At 31.2% G+C, this 20,589-nt stretch overlaps 1 protein-coding gene across 2 annotated transcripts in view; it reads left to right on the forward strand.

Annotated features, from left to right (window-relative positions):
* The first annotated feature begins 1,444 nt into the window (after nucleotides 1-1,444).
* Nucleotides 1,445-20,589, forward strand: part of LOC135839491 (uncharacterized) — a 96,813-nt gene continuing 77,668 nt past the window's right edge. For both annotated transcript variants that reach the window (XM_065355545.1, XM_065355546.1), the window contains exon 1: nucleotides 1,445-1,847. The gene's annotated coding sequence lies outside the window, so the exon portion shown is untranslated. The remainder of the gene's footprint in view (nucleotides 1,848-20,589) is intronic.

Raw genomic sequence — 20,589 nt, forward strand, 5'->3', positions numbered from 1 at the left:
GGCACATTCGCATCAGAATGACATAAAGCATTCTTAATGTTCACTCTTCTCGATCTAAACGATAATTTTTTCGGGTTTTCTTTCAAGTAATGGACAATTTACCATTGTTTTTTCCCCATATTTTTTCGAATTTGATGAACATCCGGCGAAAGACTTTTTTTAAAACCATAAAATGGTGCTATTTATTTTTTATTACAATATTTCATAAATGAATACCTTTTCATTATAGTTTTTAATTACTGCTGAATCAATAAACTTTACAATATTAGGTATACTGCAGCATAAATAGGTGCATGAGTAGGTATAGAGGTAGGTATCCACTGGTTTAAGTTTAAAGATTTTACACAGAGGATTTATCACTTAGTTAATGGAAGTTTTAACGTAATGAAAATAATAAAAAACAATATGAGAGAAATATTTACTTACTTACCTACTCATCATAAAACAGAAAAGCTTAAATTAACCATTACATACCACAGATGCTAAAATTAATGTTTTACTCTGGTTTAAGCTTGATTTCGACAAAATGAACAGAAGTAGTTTATTTTAAGCTAGACGCGTCCCATAAAAAGTCTGGGCTCTTATGTTAGATCAAAGAAAAAAGGAGCAATGGTCCGTAAAGTTGGACACTTTTTTGAGAAAAAACACGGTTTTGCTCAAGACTTTTCAGCTATAGTTTTCCTAGTTCATTTTTCTGAGAATTTTTGCATTTCAGTGATGTCCTTTAATCCGTAGCCTAATTCTTTTTCATGTTCAATTTCGACGGAAACGTTTTTAGCCAAGTAGAGTTGTTGGAATTAGAGTTTAAAAAATAAACTAGGAAAAAATTCAAAAACAGTGCGGTAAAATGTTACGAAATTATAGACGCCCAACCACCTTCTGCGATCAAAAAAAAAAGTCCAAAAAGCTAGATTACAAATTTTTCAATTTTTTCACACACGAAATTTGGGAGATTTGCCTCTAGCTAAATAGGTAAATCACATATTATATCTCATGAGTAAGTACTTTAGGAGATGTTTCCATTTTTTCAAAAAACCACCAAAAAATCGCCTAGAGAGGAATTTCAACTTGAATTCCCCTTTATTAAAAAAAGAGCTTTGAGTTTTCTTGCGATTCCAGTAAGTAACTCTCCCACTTGATTTAAGCTATGCTGAAACCAACTATATGCAATCTCTTGATTCAAATCAAATTCAAATAATTCTCAAAGTCAAACGCTTGCTAATAAATAAACTGCCTACGTAGTTTACTGAAAATTTTCTCACAAAACTCCCAGACAGATTAACCTGTTCAAAAGTTTTTCTAACCTCATAATCAAAGGTCTGCAAGTATACGAGATCTACTTACATGTAAGTAAGATGCGCAAGCGTTCATTCCACCAAAACTTCAAGCCAAACGCTGTGAATACGTTACTTATTTGTAAACAGAATTTCAGCATTCTGAAATTTGAAGTTACTGGGTTTCGAATCCGTAGACGGTCGTGTTATCGCGTGTTCAATATTAATTTCCGACGAAATTACGTAAATGTTGAATTACGAATTCTACGTGATTTGCCGGTAAAACTGAAAAACTTCTCATGTCGTGAAATATATTTCATTTTTTTTTCTCTCAATCAGAGAGGAGTAGGTATTTGCATCATGAAAAATATCGTACGATGCTGATTAATATTTTTCCTACGTGTATCTCGTTCCACGATATCAAATAACCGAATAGTTTTCGAATTACCTACTCGTGTAATATTCGTGTGTGCATTTTCAAGAATGAACTTTTCAGGTGAATTACAAATTTCGTAGGATATCCGTCAACTTGTGGATCCACTCCAGTGTCATGAATAAAATGTGAATACATTCGTAAGTGATAATAGTGAATATTACACCTGTACTTAATTAGGAATTAACTATGTTACTATTTTGGAACCATTTTAACCGGTTTTGGAGTCGATAAGTAGTGGGGTAGGTACTTGAATTTCACAATTATGACAGCCTCTTAGGAGTAATTTTACCGATCAAATCTTTATGCAGATTGGAAACTTACTTTCTATGATTAAAAAACGACTTTTCTCACCATGTGCTCCATCTTAAGACACCCTAAACCTAAATGTATCCCTCCTGTTATTTTCTGAAAAAATCGTTCATCAATATTGTGATGTCGTGTCTCAAAAAAATAGCTGCGTAATTGTCAAATAGGTGATCGATTTTCATTTTTTGATGGATTTTTGCTGATGAATTATTTCTCTTTTTTTCTTAATGCATAAAGCAGCTTTGATAGTAAGATTATAGAACTCGGATCCGGTTTTTTCTAATCACCAAAAGTAATACCTAATGTAAATGTTGAAAACGTCGATCTTTGTTTTGATTAAGTATTAAGTAAACGAATAGCAAATGGTTTTTAAAAATTGAAAAAAGATCAGTTTTTTCCAATTCTAACACACATTTTATTTTTAAGATTTTATTAACTGAATTTTGGAGGAAAACAATAAAAATTTGAATACATGAAAAATCATTTAGCAAAAACAGGACAAAAAGAATAATAAGGTTAGTTGCAACAGAGAGTATATGCTTACGAGACAAAATATTGCCGAAAAAGTCGCTCGTGATATACCGTCTTTGAAAATTTGATTTTTTTCACTTTTTCTGGAGAATTCTCAAAACTGGACAAAAATTCATTTTTGAACTAGCTGTCCTGAAATTTCGCAGTAACCTCGTAAAACGACCGAGAGGGTACCCAATAAGCACTGACCAACGTTATACGTCCTAAAGATCATTTTTGTACCTTCCAGCGAGTTTTGAAAATTTTGGGAAAATTTCAAAACTCGCTGGATGCTCCAGAATGGTTTAAAACTAGGTACATACTAGTTGATGTTGGTGTGTGAGAGTTGAATTAAAGAATTTGTTCACATTGGTCACCTCGCTCAGACAAACTATTTGTATTTCGTGAGAAATTTAAAAAATCGCCTTCAAAACTGTTTTCCTCCAGAGGTCCAAAAATGAACTTTAGAATCTGAAATTTTGATTACGGAATTTTTGAAACGCACTCCTTCGATCAACTCGTAGCTTGGTTTTGTTCAAATCAATACAATTAATGGGTGCCTGCCTAGTTTGTAAAATTACTCGCATTATGTGGAAGGCACCTAGGTCTAGGTGTTTCAGTTTTCAAAAAACCCACGCTGCACGGAACCCAACATCCAATAGGTGGCTTATATATCTACCCACCTACAAAAGTATCAATTACCGGTACAACTGCAAAAAAAACAAACTTGTTTGGCTAATATACTTTTAAACCATGTACGGAAAAACGAAATAAGTACTACTTATACGTACAAAATACATTATAAGTTTGTTGGGGTATCTCGGGAAAAAGTGGCCGTTTTAAATAGCTTATAGGAAATACTCTTGAAGTAAAATGAAACACGTTGTTACAAAGGATACAATAGTTACAAAACTTTGAACAAATTTTATGACGGGTAATTTTTCACCGTGCGTATCTAAAGCTGCTCGTGTTCCGCGGTAAAATCGCGTTTTCCCGTTTAATACTCTTATACGTTTTACGTATACAATAGTGTGGACTGAAAAAATTAAGGGCTTTCGATTTGATAGCATTTTTAGTAAGTTTATACCCGTTTTGTTCAACTGAAAGATTACGTTAAGATTAGATTTTGACTTCCTTGGTTGAAAAACGATCATTTTTTGTTCCTTGACGTAGGTACATATATAGGTATACTTAAGGTTCTAGTTTTTTAAAATTTAATTAATTACTCATTACATACGAGTACGTATTTTTGAACCGAAATTCCTCTTTTCGTTCCAGAGAACGGAAATGAAACCCTAGCGAAGATCTAAATAAGTGTCGTTTGCCTTGAACTTCAAATAATTATTGCCAAGAAACAATGCACTGAAGAAAAATAAAATTTTCATTCATTTTTGAACGCATTATAGACCCTGAAATTCACAGAGTATGCAAACATACACGCATCGAAGCAAAATAGGGTGCTTCTGTTTTTAACGGAAGGCTTTACTCTTGTTCCGGTGCATCCTGAACCTATATGAATATTTCAATTATCTATAGACGAACTCGAGCTAAAAGGTGAAAACACGGGACTGAGCGTAATCAAATATTGCACTTTTACCTACATAGGCGATGTCCTTTTAAAATACCTTAGCCAGTCATTTTCAGATTCTGAAAGATTTTAATTTCCGCTTAAATATTTCATTACAAGCTGGTCAACGCTTACAATTTTCCTTTCGTTCAAATATTTCACAGAATACCTACAGTATACAGAATAGTGAAATATTGAAAGATACCTACTCACGATTCGAAGGGTGAAATTACCATCATCTATCTTCAATTATGCCCCTTTAACCATGTTTTGTATTTCGATTGTTCTTAGATTTGGTTGAGATTCTGAAAAAAAATCTAGGAGATCAGAGCTGATGACTTTCTACTTATATTATCGATTTAAATTCTTTTTATTGACAATTGAATTGAGACAGGCTTAATTATAGCTTAACTTAAGTACTTCAAGTATGGTATTGTACACAAACTTGGATGGTTTTTTTCTTGAGAGTCTAGTTCAGGTTCAGATCAAGAGACTTACCAAATCTTCAATACCAATTTCATTATTTTTTAAATAGGTAGGTATCTACTTAATTTATGAGCTGCGCTATTTTTCATTTTCTTCATTTATCATGTAAATTTTAGACAGTTCGTTATTTGCATTCAGCTCACCTCATTTCTTGTATGAACAGACCTGCACTGTACTGTACTGTATTGTACCTATTACACCGGAAAATAAAAGAGCTCGCCTATGTTTCTGTTGGAAGGGTTCAGTTAAGTACCTTATTTTGTGCTACAACACTTACAGCACATCAACGAATGACAACATCAAAAGAACAAAGAACGCGTCGCCAAAATTGAATGAGTTAAGGTCAAGAAATAAAGTAGCTAACTCTGGTAAATTAGAAATGTAACGCCCGTACCAAAGTTTAAATTATGAACCTAATTTCACAGAAACAACTTTCACATTTATACTTTTATTTGTCTACGTTGTTACTACAATACGTATAAAGGACTTTGAGGCTCTAGATACGTAGCAACGTGAAAAAGTATTCCACGACTGCCTTATACATATTAATACCTGATGAAAAGATAACATTTAAAGTACTGAGCTGTTGCATGGTCTATCACTCTATCTGTATCCCACAATTGCACGTAGGTAAAGGTACCTCTACCTACTTACTCTGCACCAGTCTCAACATTTTTAATGACGTCTAATAAATGAATAAAATGTACCTCTACTAAATCATTGCAGACAAATGCTACTTGCCGTTTAAAATCTTCATACAAATGACATAAGCATACCTATCCTATACTATGTCCTTATTCCTTGACAAATAAGCGGATATGAGAACAGGCGGAAAGTATTTTTAGTAATACAGAGTGTTTGAAAATTACGCGAGTATCTATAACGTTTTGCCAAGACGGAAAGACGCAAAGAGGTGATAAAAAGCTTGGCTCACTTAATGTGTTGAATTGAATGAAAATAGTAATGAGGTGCAGAAAAGCATCAGAGATAAACGACGAGAAAAAGGTGAAACGACAACGACGAAGAAAACAAAGAAAAAGGTATTAACGTAAGAACAAGTCGAATCGGCGAAGAGGTGGCGAGAAGATGGTGTATAATATGTACGTATAGCGTAGCATAGCATAGCATAGCATAGCATAGTATATATATAGTATACTGGGACGGCGAAAACGAAGAAAACAAGAGAGTTGTTAATTAAAAGCATAGCAGCAACAGCTCTTCATAAGGAAATGAATTGCAAATGTATTAGTCATTCTATTTAAATTTTGCAATAAGCTGCTGTTTTGAAAACTACTGCCACGGTTAGCGTAGTTAATGACTTTTTACTCAAGTGTCAGCATTTGCATTTAATGATTGAACGTCGAAGCCTACAAAATAATTGAAATCTTTGACCAGGTTTTGCTCTTTGCTTTTATGAATTCAAATCATCCATTCAATTTTATCACTCAGAACTAAAGATTGTTTTTGTTTCAAAATAAGTACTCGAATGGGAAACATAAGCATGAAATTATGGAGTGGTACCATAATAGATTAAATATACTTTTACTCAGATTATATGCAGTAAATATTCACCAGAGTAAGTTGTCATTAATTGCTTTTCTGTAAAAGTTGAAAAAGAAGAGCGGAAATAGACTGGAAGCATGTTGAAAGAACGCGAAGTCGTCTAGGGACTCTGGAACTGACTCTACATAAATCTATAAAACATGAGACTGAATGGAATAAAAAGTTCAAGGATCAAAATACAAAAGTTGAAATTGAAAAGTCTCGGATTTTTTGATAAAATTGCCAATTTTGTAAACACAAATTTTCCTCAAAATTTCTCGTTTTTTTTTGTTTTTTTTGTTGGTGAAATTCTACTCATTTATTTCTTTTTCAACCAAAGTGAACATTTGATTAGTTTGTACGTACTTCTCAGGAAATAATTTTTTACGTACCTACGTATTTATGGCGAACAAGTTATGCAAATTTATTAACATGTTGGCTAGTCATGCTGCGTTTCTTCACCTATATGGCGTGTGTAATTTTCTGATGTAAATTTTGTAATAATAATCACATTCATCGCAGTTTTCGGAAATTCCAATTTTTTAGACGAAGTTTTTACTGAATTTGTATCCATTTCGAAATATTTTTAACATTTTCAAGCAAATTTCGTGTATTTATGGCAATGTGTGTGTAGAAATTATTTTACAAGGTGTTCACAATTTTTCCTCTTTTCTCCAAATTAGTGGATACAAATTGTCGTTAAAGTACATTCGTAATTATTAAGGATAGAATATAAAAAATAACGTTTGGCTCTACCGAATGAGAGGCAAAAAAGTGAAATTCACAGATTATTTATCTCTGTTGACACCGCCAATGCTCTTCTTACCATAAATATTCGATACTCGGTGTAGCAGTCAATCAATTTAGATACATTTTTTATATTATTTATATTAAAAAATGTGAAAGAACGTCAGTCACCTTAAACAATATTATTTCGTGTAAAATCCCCAACTCATAGCACTCACAAAGCACAGACACTTACTCTCTAATGCATAAGATTCTATTTCATTTCATTTTTTGTTTCCTTCGTATGTTTCACTTCTGCACATCAACTTTTTGGAAAATACATACAAATATATAATGCATGCTGAACACGTATTATACGAGGCAATCTTCATCCATGCAATACATCTTTACGTAGGAGTCATACATCGTAAAGGCACCGTTACTATAATGACCATTCGGTCATGTGCTAGTAACGATTCTTTTTCTACTGCTCTATACCTGCTTTTTTAAAGTTCATGAAAAAAATGAAGTATATAGGTAACTATGTACTTAGGTATTTGCTGCGTATAGATGTACCAAAATATAGATACTTTATACCTTATTGTATTACGAGTATTTCAGCTGAAATGAAAAATATCACAAAGTAATGAAGTCAGGTACTTGAATAAAAGTATTTAATGTAGGTACCTATCTAGAATTTAATTGAAAATTTTCCACTGTCTGTAAGCAGTAATGTAACTACTAATCAATCGCAAAAAACGTATAGGTTGGTAGGTTGATAGGTAGGTAGGTAGGTAGGTAGATACGTACCTATATATGTACTTTTGATAGGTATGTAAAAATGATAGAATTTTTGAGTGGTTGGTAAAATACGTTCATTATACCTAGGTACCTAATTATTTGGATTATGATCGACCTACACTTTTTAAATATTATTACACGCAGGTATCATCTACATCTACCTACATTTTTTCTTTGAGGCTTTGTTTTTGAGATAAGTATATGAATTTTGGAAGTTCGACTTGAAATGGGCAGCTACTCGTAGTGAAAAATTTGAATATTTTGTTCAGTATTTAGATCTACATATATGTATAAGTACAAATAATCCGAAGAAATGCACAAATTCATAATAAATGCTACTCGAAATGCACCCTTCAAGTGAGAAGCAAAAGAGAAATAACGAAAGAGACAACTCATAACATCAATCATTACAGCAGAAGCAATCTGTATAAAAAGTCGTTTCCCTCTGAATGTATTTCTACTTACATACGAAGTACAGTTTTTAGGCATCATCTAACATGAACATAGAAAGAATTGTTGCTTCAGGTTTTTCGCTATAGCTGATACGTACTTATATTGTTTGCAACATCTGCAGAGTTTATTGCCTTTGAAAGGAAGTTGGTTAGGTGTGGCGATATAATATATACCTTATTTCGTTTACTTTACTTTCTGCTCTTTATTTCCAGCACTGCTGTAAACAATGTAGTACCTACCATGAATCATTTCATGATACGGAAAATCGCCATTGGTGACATTATCAACTTTTTTTTTGTGATGAGTACCTAACTCTTGAGAAGATAAGTTTAAAATGATGGAGAAAAGCAAATAGGATACTTTTGAAAAGTATCTTCGAAAGCAAAAATTAAAATCAGGCATCACGTCTCAAACTTATGCTTGAAAAAATTGTCTATCGAAATGCCTTCTTTAAAAAATGCACCTATGTAGGTAGGTACCTACTTATTCATATCGTATTGTACATATTTATTATGTATGATGAATAAATCTAGATACCTATTAAATCAAAAATTTCTTCATAAAGTTGATATATATTTTTCGCTTCGAATAATTTAAATACGATAAGTAGTAGGTAGGTACCTATGCATTTTTGTTGTTAGATTTTCGAAGGAAAATAATAATTCACATTTGTATGTGGACTGTACAACAACAAACACCTTACAAAGAACATTTTTCTTTGCCACGATAAAAGTATGTGCATTTGAAATGTCTTGTCCTCTTGTCAATTCTCGCAGATTTCTATTCTATTTGTGTTTCCGCTCTGACTACAAAATACATAAGAACACAGACCGTTTGCTTGATTTTTTTCGATTAAGTAAGTATGGAATAAAAAATGAATAGAAAATATTTTCAATGTTTCAAATTGCGCTTTTGTTTCGTTTTTCTCTTCTTTCCTTTCTTTTTTTTTCATTTTTTCATGGCACCTTTTAAAAGTTTTCTATTTACATTTCGCACAAAAGAATATGAATTTTAAAATATTAGTAATTCGAAATCACAAAAATAAACTGCTTTATTCCGAATGAACAGTTTGATTATAAAAGTTCTTTACACACAAATAAACTTTTTAAATCTATAGTTACAAGTCTGGAGGAAAAAATGCATTTATAACTTTGTATTTTTTGTGGTTTACTTTTGTACATTATCATGACAGGTTTGAAAAGCAAGACGAAAATTTGTTTCCGTTTCTTTCTATATTCGAGCTTATCTTACATTCGTTATTTTTGTTTTGGGACCTACCCCCCCTCACACACACACAAAGCAAGTAGGTACATTTCTGATGGGAATATACTGATCACTATTTTGATAAATAAAAAATCTAGTTAAGTATAATCAATTGGAAATCATCACGTTGCTAAGAAAATTGACCAAATGCCATTTGTAGTACTTACATGTCTTTATTAGTATACTTAGTTGTACCTATCTTTGTATTTCATTTAAAAACAACAAATAAAAGTGTTGATATAATTTGAAAAAATACATAAGAATTGCTAAGCTACTCTATCAGGATATTATAATAACGTTTTATTCATCAAAGATAAGCTTAAACTAAACGTTTAAAAACGAAACAAAAATTATTTTGAATTGAACAAAGACTTTTTACTTTCGGGAATGAAATTTGTTAATAACTTTGAAAAGTTAACAACAAACTTGTTCAGAAAAAAAAAACTCGAATTTATAAAGGGTTTAAAAACTTGGCGAGAATTTTGTCGAAAAATAAGCTGAAATTAAACATCATTAGTTGAACTTTACCTGGCGCTTTAGCTGCTTTTATTATCAACCGTAGACTTTTTCCTTGTTTTATTCAGCCTTATATAAAAAAGATGCTCGACGGGTTAACCTAGCGTATAATCACCTTGCCATTTTTAACCTTTAACGTAGGTATATAAAAACTTAAGCGAAAATAATTAAATTGAAAAAATTTTTAAGGCGAGAAGAAAAAATTAAAACATAGGGATTGAACAGTGAACACAACATTAATCATAATGAGATGATGATATCGCGGTTTGTGAAATTCCCACAAATTATTTTAACAAGGGTGTTCGTTTCTTTTCTTTTGTCTTCATAAATGAATAACAGAAACATTTTCAACGTTTAAAAGCCTACCAGCATTAGTTTTTTTTCAAGCACCCATTGTTTATTTCAACTGTACGTAGGAACACAAATATTTTCTTTAGATACATAGGTACTAATGTTCAAGTATTTCGTACCTGCCTAACATTTTAATTATTACTTAGTATTTGAATGAACTTGGTAACAAATTTTTCCTATCGGAGATATGAATACTATACCTACAGGGTGTTCAGGAAATGGCTGACTGAATTGAAAATTGGGATTTGATTGAAAAAAGGTCCTAATTTTAAAAAGTTATCGAGTGAGTAAATGTTTTAGATATTGATATCTACATTTTCAATTTTTTCATATTGACGTCAATATTTCAGTGAATGAGGTATACCTACTTCTTTTACAAACAAAGAGACAAAAATTTCAAAATTATCCGATATTCAATTTTTTTCCTGATTTTTAAGGGCAAAAGCTTTTGAAAATTTCTATTTTGACATATGAGAGAACAATGTATTTTCATGGGCGGAGATTGATTTTTTTGACTTGAAAATTTCGGAATTGGAATGACTTTTTTAAAAAGAAATTACAGTTCTGAAAAAAAGCAAAAAGACGAGAACAAAGTGAGGGCAAAAGCTCTCGCAATTTCGTATTTTGCGAAGTAAAAAAACATTTTTCTTCTATGTGAGGAGTTTATTTTGAGATATAAACATTTTTATGAGTTTGAATAATAGGGTATTTAGATAAGTTGATTTCGAAAAAGAAAATCCAACAGGGCTGGAGTTTTCGAAAAAAGTCCTCTTTATTAAAGACTGAAAATTTTCAAAATTTTATCGACTTTGTCGAGTCTCGGCAAATTTGCCTTTTTCCCCCTCAAGATTTGACAACTTTGAAAGAATAAAGAGGGGTGGTCCCTCCTCATATAGTTTCGTCTCTGTAGTGACTGACCATTTTTTGTTACTTGCCTTATGCAAGATCACTGAATTCGAATATTTATTCATGTCTTGGATTAATCTTCCACATTTTTCCTTATATACATCCAAGTCGGTCAAGTCGTTCACTTTTCTCAAGATGAAGAACACTGAGAAAACGTTATGCAGAATAGTTTTTGTTTTACTCCTTTCGATTTATGTACCTACCCATATTCAAAGAAAATAATGTAATTTCGACCAATGAAGTGTACATTTTCAGCAGTATACCCTCGACCCTTCGTTATACCTACCGGTGCCATGTTTCAATGAGAGCACATTTTACATGTCTTCAAAAGTTTACTACAGCTACAAAAAATCTGAATTAAAAATAAGGAAATAGCGCGGTCAAGCGGTGATCCATGTGGGTACATTTGTGAATAATTGAAAAACGAATAGAATTATAGCCACGTGAGGGAAACGCTCGTTCGACGTATAAATACTAAAAAAAGGAGAAAAACAACCAATAATAAGAAACCGCACGAGTACATTCAAATAAATTTTTAAATAATTAATTTCGAGTTTTTGCTGTGCTCCCAATAGAATCATGGTAGGTACCTACTATTTGTTAACCATAGTAAGTTTTCGTTATTTCCGTAACCAAACTTCTTTTTAGATGTGCTGGATACGGATTATAAATCAGTGACCGCTGGTTTTTGTGACATTTCATTCTCACAAGACGTACTAGTTAAAGCCACCAATTCGTGGCAACGCTGCTTTTGGTCTGGAGACATTTTAAACGTTAGTAACGAACAGTAGAGTAGGTATTTGTTTTAATTAAAACTTAAGATATGCGTGTATTGTGTTCGAGAGTTGTTTTACGCAACATTAATTTTTTTTTAGAAGACACATAGAGATAAAAACTGGGCCGATTATCAACACAAAGCACATATAAGTACCTTTACCTACACTTACTACAAAATACTATACCTACAGTCTTTCCAAAAGCTTATATCTACAAGTGTAGACACAAATAACACAAATTCAATTATGTGTACCTGAGCAGATTCAATAGGGTGTACGGTATACCTATTGATAATCATTCCAAACAAGTTGTACTTTACTTTTATTTTATATTGTAGTTATACTCGATACACTCAGCTTATATCTCTTGTTTTTTTTTTCAAATTAAGGATTTGTTCTTTTTTTCCTTCTTTCCCCTTGAAACCAAAGAAATAAAACATTGTAAGTTTTATTCAATAGAAAACGAAATACATATAATCTAATAAAAAGAAAGAAGGAAATAATAACCTTATAATAAAAATCTCCCGGCCCCAATTTTAATTCAAGCTATAAAGTTGAATCCGCAAAAAGAAAAAATAATTTCGCTCATTATATACGTTCGTTTCAAGTCCCTGAAAAATTTTTATTGTGTCGTTTCCGCACTAAAATTTTCAACTACGACATAAAATTCCGAATTTGATAATTTAATTTAAAATCAACTTGCTGGCAACTTTGTGGTTCAAATTTGCAGAAATAATTTCTCAATCATTTAGATTTTTATACGATACGCGTTATTATTGCCTTTTTTGTTCAAGCACAGTGTTAGGTATTTTGCTTGGAAACATTAATTTTATTTACGAATTTTTTTCATTGATAAAATAAAAAGTTTTCAAAAATTATTATTAATACTTATCTACTTACAGGACTGTAAATTCATCAAGAGCTGAATGAACTCAAATAATTGAAGGACATGATTATCAATAAAAAAGTAATATAGGTACTCGTAGATGTAGGTGGCCAGTTCATATTAGGTATATTCTTTCAGTATCAGGAGTATTCCTCGTTTTTGTATTTTTCAATTCGATAGGTATTTTAGACGTAGGTATTTTGTGTTTCTTGCTGAAAAGTTGCTTGATAAGCAGGTGGCATCCGTTCAATTTTGTCTATATTAAACGTTTTGAAGAATAAGCCATCAATATCCACTTGAAAAAATAAAACTAATTAGCCCTGCATGCAATTCCCAATAAATATCCGTTACTTACCTACTTTGTTGATTTCTACATCTGCGACATTTTATAAGCAGTAAACACATGGACTAGAAATAATACTTACAGCCACAGTACCGAAAGAAAAATGTGTTCAGGATAATTGCTATAACGAGAGCAAGCAACACTATGACGAATTATTTCCATGCACTTAAAGTAATGGAATTTTTTAATAACGAACTTCATATAACTTAGTATTTGGAAAATTGAAATGATATGTTATATTTTTTTTATTTTCATCGCGTCTCGAATGAAATATTAAAATGCCTTCTTTAGGTAGGTATGCTTGACATGCCGGATATTAATGGTCCCTATACCATAAGCAACATTTACTGTTTTATTATTTTTATTACTTGTTTTTCGCCGAATTTATTTTACATTCGAGTATTATTGTTTTTCTTCTGTTGCGTTGCCGAAAGATGAATTAAAATGATTCTTTATTACAACATTTCGACTTATGACCTACCTTGAATAAATTTCTTTTATGAACAATTTTTGAGATGCAATGGACAACATATCAACAAATAGGCAGGTACCCATGTTTTGTAGTTGTAACAGCTTTAGTTCACTCAGCCATCGATTTCTATCTATCCTTTTTTTACTGCAGCATGGGAGCCCACGGGGTGGCTCGAACTCACAAAAAAATTCCAGCTGTCCAATTGAAAAATTGAAGAGCTTACAAGAATTTGAACTTTCAGAAATGAGTACATAGATACTCGTATATATACGTAACTCCAAAACAACTTGAATAGGCAAGAAAAAAATCAAATTTCCACTCATTACTCTAAAAAATAAAAGTTTGAATTAAAATCGTAGAGCACCAAAAATGGAAGATTTCAAATACTCATAAAATGAAAAATCATTTTCGTGAATTTCTGATTCTATGAATACTAAAAAATCTATTAAATCGGCCAAATCACGTGTTTTAGGGTGAGTTGTTGTTGTTGTTTTTTTTTTGCAAATCAATAGTCACATTGTACTTTTACAATTTTTTCACGAATTGCTCTGTTATTCGCCTTTGAAGTGTTCGACTAAAATTTGCCAGAAAGTTGAATTTTCACAGTGAGCTGATTTATATTTTTCGTCTAAAATTTCTCAGTTTAAAATTTATTTTGTTAATTGGTTTGTTTTTTCGTCTCAGCTAGGTATTTCTAAATATCAGGTGAAGAGTAAAAAATTAAATTGACGGTTTGCAACTGCTCCTAACTTAATTTCGTTCAAATGTTTTCAACAAAAAAAAATGATCAGACTTGCCAAAAAGTAAATAAAAAAAGCTTTGGTATGACAAAAAAATGGCGTACCTAACTTTAGTATTTTACACAGCAAAACGGAATAACCCTCTTCTCAATGGATGAATACATATGGTAGTTAATGGTGATAAACAATCCAACATAAAAAAGATCAAGGGTATAATATTTACATACCCGTGTTTTTTTTTTTAATGAAGTGAACAAACATAGCAATAAATTCAAAGAGAACGGTACACAGTTGGCAAAAATATAGTTAGTACCTATAATATAGGTAGTTAGGAACCTACCTAGTGCATTTTTTGTTTTCTCATTTCAGTGGGTGGATTAAAATATCGTTATAGCGAGCGACAAAAGTACCTACAATCCTTACTTTCATTTTAAAATACAGAATGCAAGTTACCGATGAGATAATTTCTGAAAATAAAAATAAAAAATGTACAAGCATAAGTTACATCATTAAACTCTTATTTTAACTGCAATTTGTTGTCATTTTTAATTAATTTTTTCAACTTAGGTAGGTACTTTATTAAATTTATTATTGAATGTAGAGAGAAAGGAGAAAAATTGAAAGATGCGAATTTTGAAATAATGATACTTAATGCATAGATACTTATCTCAATGAAAAGCAATTGCGTATAGATTGGTTGATATTTCTGTGATGACGACATTTCAATGTTTGATCAACATTTCTGAGTGAGGCATTCTAGAGATTTATTCGAAAACAAAAAAAAAAAATTTAAAATATATAAAGGTTATTCCATTGAACATAGAAATAAACAGAGTTGGAAAAAAAACAAAAAAACGTTTTTTTTTGTTTTAAACAAATGTTAAAAACAGTTCCATCAATTCGTTGTTTAAAACAGTGTTTAAAACATGTTTAAAACACGTTTTAAACAAAATTTTGAATAAATAAGTAAAATAAATAGGTAGTCAAAACTCAAATCTCAAAAGTCTTATTTTTGTTGTTTAAATTTTATTCATTATGTAGTGTTCTTTCTGCCAAGGATTGAAATTTCTGTTTATAATTTTTATATTGGTTATCAAATGATTTTTAAATGTGACTGTGATTGTAAAAAATTGAGAATTTCATGAGAAAAATAGGAAAAAAACATGTTTTTTTTTCATTTAAAAAAAAACAATGTTTAAAACGTTTTAAACGTTTTAAACACTTTCCTTGTTTTAAACACTTCAATTTTTTTGGGGCTGTTTAAAACACTGTTTTAAACACCGTTTTAAACATGTCTGTTTTTTTTGCCAACCCTGGAAATAAATCCCATAACTAACCCATCGAGTCCCTTCATTTCTATTAGGTAAACATGTTAATAATTTGAGCAATCTATTTCAAACAGGTGACCATGGGAGTCATCAAACCTACCTACATCATTGATTCTCACAATTTGGCCCCTATTGGATCTATTCTTAAACAAAACGACCTCCACTCTCTCTCATACTGGTTGCACATTCATTTGCCGGCGATTATATTTTTCTAATTTCTCCCTCTTTCTTTTACGCTTTGAGTTGATAAAATACATTTTTTTGAACGAAGTAGCTATATAGAATCTACTTTTGAAGAGAAACTTTTTCTTTGGGTTTTAATAAATTTAATATAACTTTCCAGCTTATTTACATCTTAAAAAGTTTATACTTTGTTACGATGCATTAAATTTAGCGGCACTGTTTTACATAAGTTCACCCAACTTTTCAAGTTCTTGGTAGCCTTTTTAAGTTTTATTTGGATTTTTTTGCCTCTTCTTTTTAGCCGGATTTACCATTCGTAAATGAAACAAAAATTTGCGCTATTAGGTACGTTGGACTTTATTTTTGGAAAGGGGGTAAAATACATTAGCTTTACTGCGTCTTTGTATGTACTGTTTCTATCGCCAATACAACAATCTTTTTTATTTTTTCAATTCCCAAAAATATTTAAATTTCCATTCAAGGAGGCGAATTTTTCCATAAATAAAAGAAAAAAAGGTCAAAAAATTTTAAAAGACTTTCAAATTTGCAATTTATGTGATGTTAAGCAGTGAGAGGGAACGATCTACTGGTACAATCGATTAAATTCATAAATGTGAATAACACAAAAATTCTGAAAAATAACGAAGCTTCAGCAATCAAATAAAGAAAGTAAAGTGCTGTAACCTTATTCGAGAATTTTTCTTTGTGTCTTCTTTGAGAAAAAAACAACTGACGAGATGGAAAAATCACCTTCGTTATTCATTCAAAGTGCAGACATCTGTAATATCGGCCATTTTAATGGCAGGCTTTCTAATTTTAAATTCTCTTTTTCTAAAGTTTGTAGTGCTGAAAAAAGTCTGCAATTTTCAGAGGAATGTTTTACCATCATTTCATAAGAATTTTCTTTCTCCTTGACTTTTACTGATGCCATCAGAAAATTTGCGTGTTGTATGTATACCTACTCGTATACCTAGTTGGTATACGATACTGTTGGCACAATGAAAAAGCAACGAAATATTTTTTTAAAATTATTTTTCCTCCTCGTAATATGTTTTCAGAGTTTTTAAAATGTTTAATTTATAATAAGTATGAAAACAAAACAAAGTCAATGATTCTCATTTTAGCGGAGAGTTCCTTTTCGAATTCAGCCATAAGATGAAAACATATTTGTATAGGTACCTACATGTTTTGTATTTTCTTAGAAACTCCCTATTATGTAATGGGTGGTTTTTAGTGCCTAAAAATTAACAACGATAGGTACTCTCTAAATTTGAAACAGTGAAATTTCACTGTTTCAAATTTAGAGAGTACGAGTACGTAAAATTATCGTTTCGATTTATCTATCCCTGACCACCAAGATACCAGTCTCCGAAATTCCATAGCTATGTAAATAAAAAACCGCGAATGAACTCGTGTATTTACGGCAAACTGGTTATGCAATTCTATTAACATGATTAAAATACTACGATTTGCGTGTATGTAGTTGAAATGCAGAGGGGGAACAAGGCTAAACTGTAATGCTGACCGAGTAAGAATTTCATCTAAAATGATCAGTTTTATGTGTTATTTGCTGAATTGTATCGCTACTTATATTTTTAAAGATTATTAGTGAGTATCCTCGTATGAAGGATATGGTATACTTTTCAAATCAGCCCTCTTTCAGACTCCTCTACTTTTTGAAAGTTCTCCCAGGCGGTGTCCTTAGTGATTCACGAGCTCTTCTGCTATCCTCAAACTTGAAAAACCACTTTGTTTCTCCTTTATAGTCTCTTTAAAAATGCCACAGTGGTCCTTAATTTTTATTAAAAAACTAAAAAATTGAAATATTAAACGGATTAATCAAATAAGTAATTGTAAATAGACATTGCGATGGAAAAAATATTCGAAGTCGAGTTAATAATGCAGCCTACTTAGGATTTCCGAAAAAAAAACACGTGTCAGTGAGCTTTTGAAAAGCAGGAAGAAAATCCTACACGAAAATACGATTACATTTGAAATAAAATTAATCGTTATGTATTTCAGTAACGTTTGTAAAGTGAGTAGCGCATGTAGTTGACGATTTAGCGCACGAAGTCATCGAAGCAAAAATAAAATTTAAAAAAAAAAACAAATCCTAGTGGAAAATGCAATCATTATCAAAATTCAGGATAAAAAATACGACATTCTTAAACTCGCAATATTTGTTTTTGTCTGTAAAAAACAAGACTATTCAGGCGTGTTTTTTTTTTTTTTTTTTTTGTAAATCAAACTGAGAATATTTTCATTTCCAAGTCAAGTCAACCTGACGTTGTACGAGCTAGTAAATTAACCCATTCTACGTATAGCTTGTTGTTTGTCTGCATTCCATTGTAACCTACACGTACTATACTTGTTCGACGGGAAAAAAAGCATAGCTTTTTGTGGTTTAACATTTTAATAAAGTTGCAAGTTAAAAAAAAGAAAGCTTATTTAGTTTTCTAAAATCGACTTGAACATAGACGAGGAATATGTGGAGCCGAATCAAAACGATTTATGGCCAACGGAGACGAAAAAAGAAGGAAAAATACGTTGTTAAAATACTGAGAACGGAAAATGCGTTTCTTGCGAAGGGGGGAGGGGAGCACAGGGAACGGTGCCTTGTGAAAAATAAATAGATGGTAGTAGCTTGGGCTTATATGTAGTTAGTGATGAATAGAGAAGCTTGTTGAAATGGGTTTCGAGGTTTCAAAAGAATTTTGTTTCCAAAATGAATGAAATGTCTTCCTTTTATTCTACATTCGTAGTAATTCTATTTCTATTCTCCCAAGACTTCGATTTTGTTCTCGATTACGTCACCGTTTGCGTTAATAACGTTGACGACTACTTAAGCAATTTTTCATTGAAATTACATAATTTTGAAAATCTGTAGGTGTATCTATGTTTTAACACCTGCTTAAAATGAAAAATAGGTAGGTACTCTTTTATATCGCTAAAGTGCTTTCTCGCCATTTGAAATGAATGCATTTTGTATTTTCTTTTCATGATAATTATATACAGATAAGCTGTAAATTCCTATACTCATATAAATACACTAACGAAGGACCACCTACCTATTAGGTGATTAAACCTTGTAACCTTTAACACGTCATTTGCACAATTTTTTAAATACCTACCTGAATTGAATAGGTACTACTTCTTAAAATTAAAATGATCTGATCACATTTCATGATGATGAAGGTTAGTGACGAATTTTCCTCTGCCGTTTAACACCTTTTTGAAACGTTTTGTTAAACAAAGGTTGTCGTCTCTAGCAAGACGTGTCATTAAATCATAATCATTTGTGACTTTTTGAAAAAAAAAAAATGTTTACCCTTGTAAGAAGAAAAGCATAAATAATTCTGCCCGATTTGTTCTTTTCAAGGTCGTGATCCTCATCTCTCTCCTTCTCCCAAATGTTCAAGTCTGGTAACAAACCAGAATGAATGGTGAAAATAACAACTTGCGTCCTTGAAAAACTGAAAAGTTCTTTTTAAAAACTTGTTTTAGCTCCCAGTACTTTTAGAGAAGTTTATTCAAAAAAACAATACCTACCTATCTACTGTTTATAATAGACATTAAATTCAACAAGATGATTATATACTCGTACTTCATTAAGTTCAGAAAATTAATATCTAACACCGAAACAACTTTTAAAAAACATCACTCAAATTTATTTTAATAATAATTTTAAAAATAATAGAACAGACGTGGATAATGAGTGTACATAATTTCTCTTAAATAGGTGCTCGAAGGCATTTTTCATACAAAATTGCAAAAATTAGAATTTTAAAATTTGTCGATCTTCGATATTTCAAATACTGTGTACTTGTAAACAATTTAATTGCTTTTTTTGAAGACCTTAGTTGAACTGCCATTTTCTTCTATATTAGGTAATTGAAATAATATAACAAAAAAGTTTTCAATCGTTAGTTTCACACAAGTCGAGTTTTATAAGAAATAAAACTTTCATATTGCGCTATATATATTATACTTATATTATGAGCTACAGCCTGCGGCTTTATGTATACGAGTATATGTCGTTTACAAGGTTTCCACTCGTTTGTCCTATGACAAATGATAAACAAACCGATACACCCCATTTTGAATGGTATTGCTTTTAGCTTGTAACTGATTTATTATTATAGTTGGAAAAAATTGAAATAAACGCGGCCGATTTCGAATTTCAGTATTTTATCGCGAAACTCGTAAGATTTAAAACAGTCTGATAAATTCGCGAAATTTCCAACAATAAATATTTTAACTGATCGTAAGAAAAAATACTGTATTAGGTATAGCATAAAAACGACGTATTTTGCGGTTTTAGTAATATCATAAATAATTTATAAGATACATTATATATTTATAATTATTGCATTAGCGTTTAGTGCAGTAATAGGTATAAATATCGTACACTGTATCGACCAATACTATAGCTATTATTGAACATGAAAACTTCTTGATGGACCGTTTTTCACTAGAACTAAAAAAGTACATACCAATCATTAAACTTTTCTTCTTTAAGAAGTAGACTTGCCTATACTCATGTATAGGACCCATTCAACCAATTTCCAAAACATCATACATTTCTCAACAAGTAGGAATTGCAACAGACTGTTTGACATTTTCTTTGCTTGTTTTGGTATGACGGTCATTAAGCGTCGTGTATGGTAGGCTATGTCTTCATGTTTTAATTCAACAAAACAATATGGAGTTTAAATTCAGCATTA

The sequence above is a fragment of the Planococcus citri genome, chromosome 3 (assembly GCF_950023065.1).
Source record: "Planococcus citri chromosome 3, ihPlaCitr1.1, whole genome shotgun sequence".
Lineage (NCBI taxonomy): Eukaryota > Metazoa > Arthropoda > Insecta > Hemiptera > Pseudococcidae > Planococcus > Planococcus citri.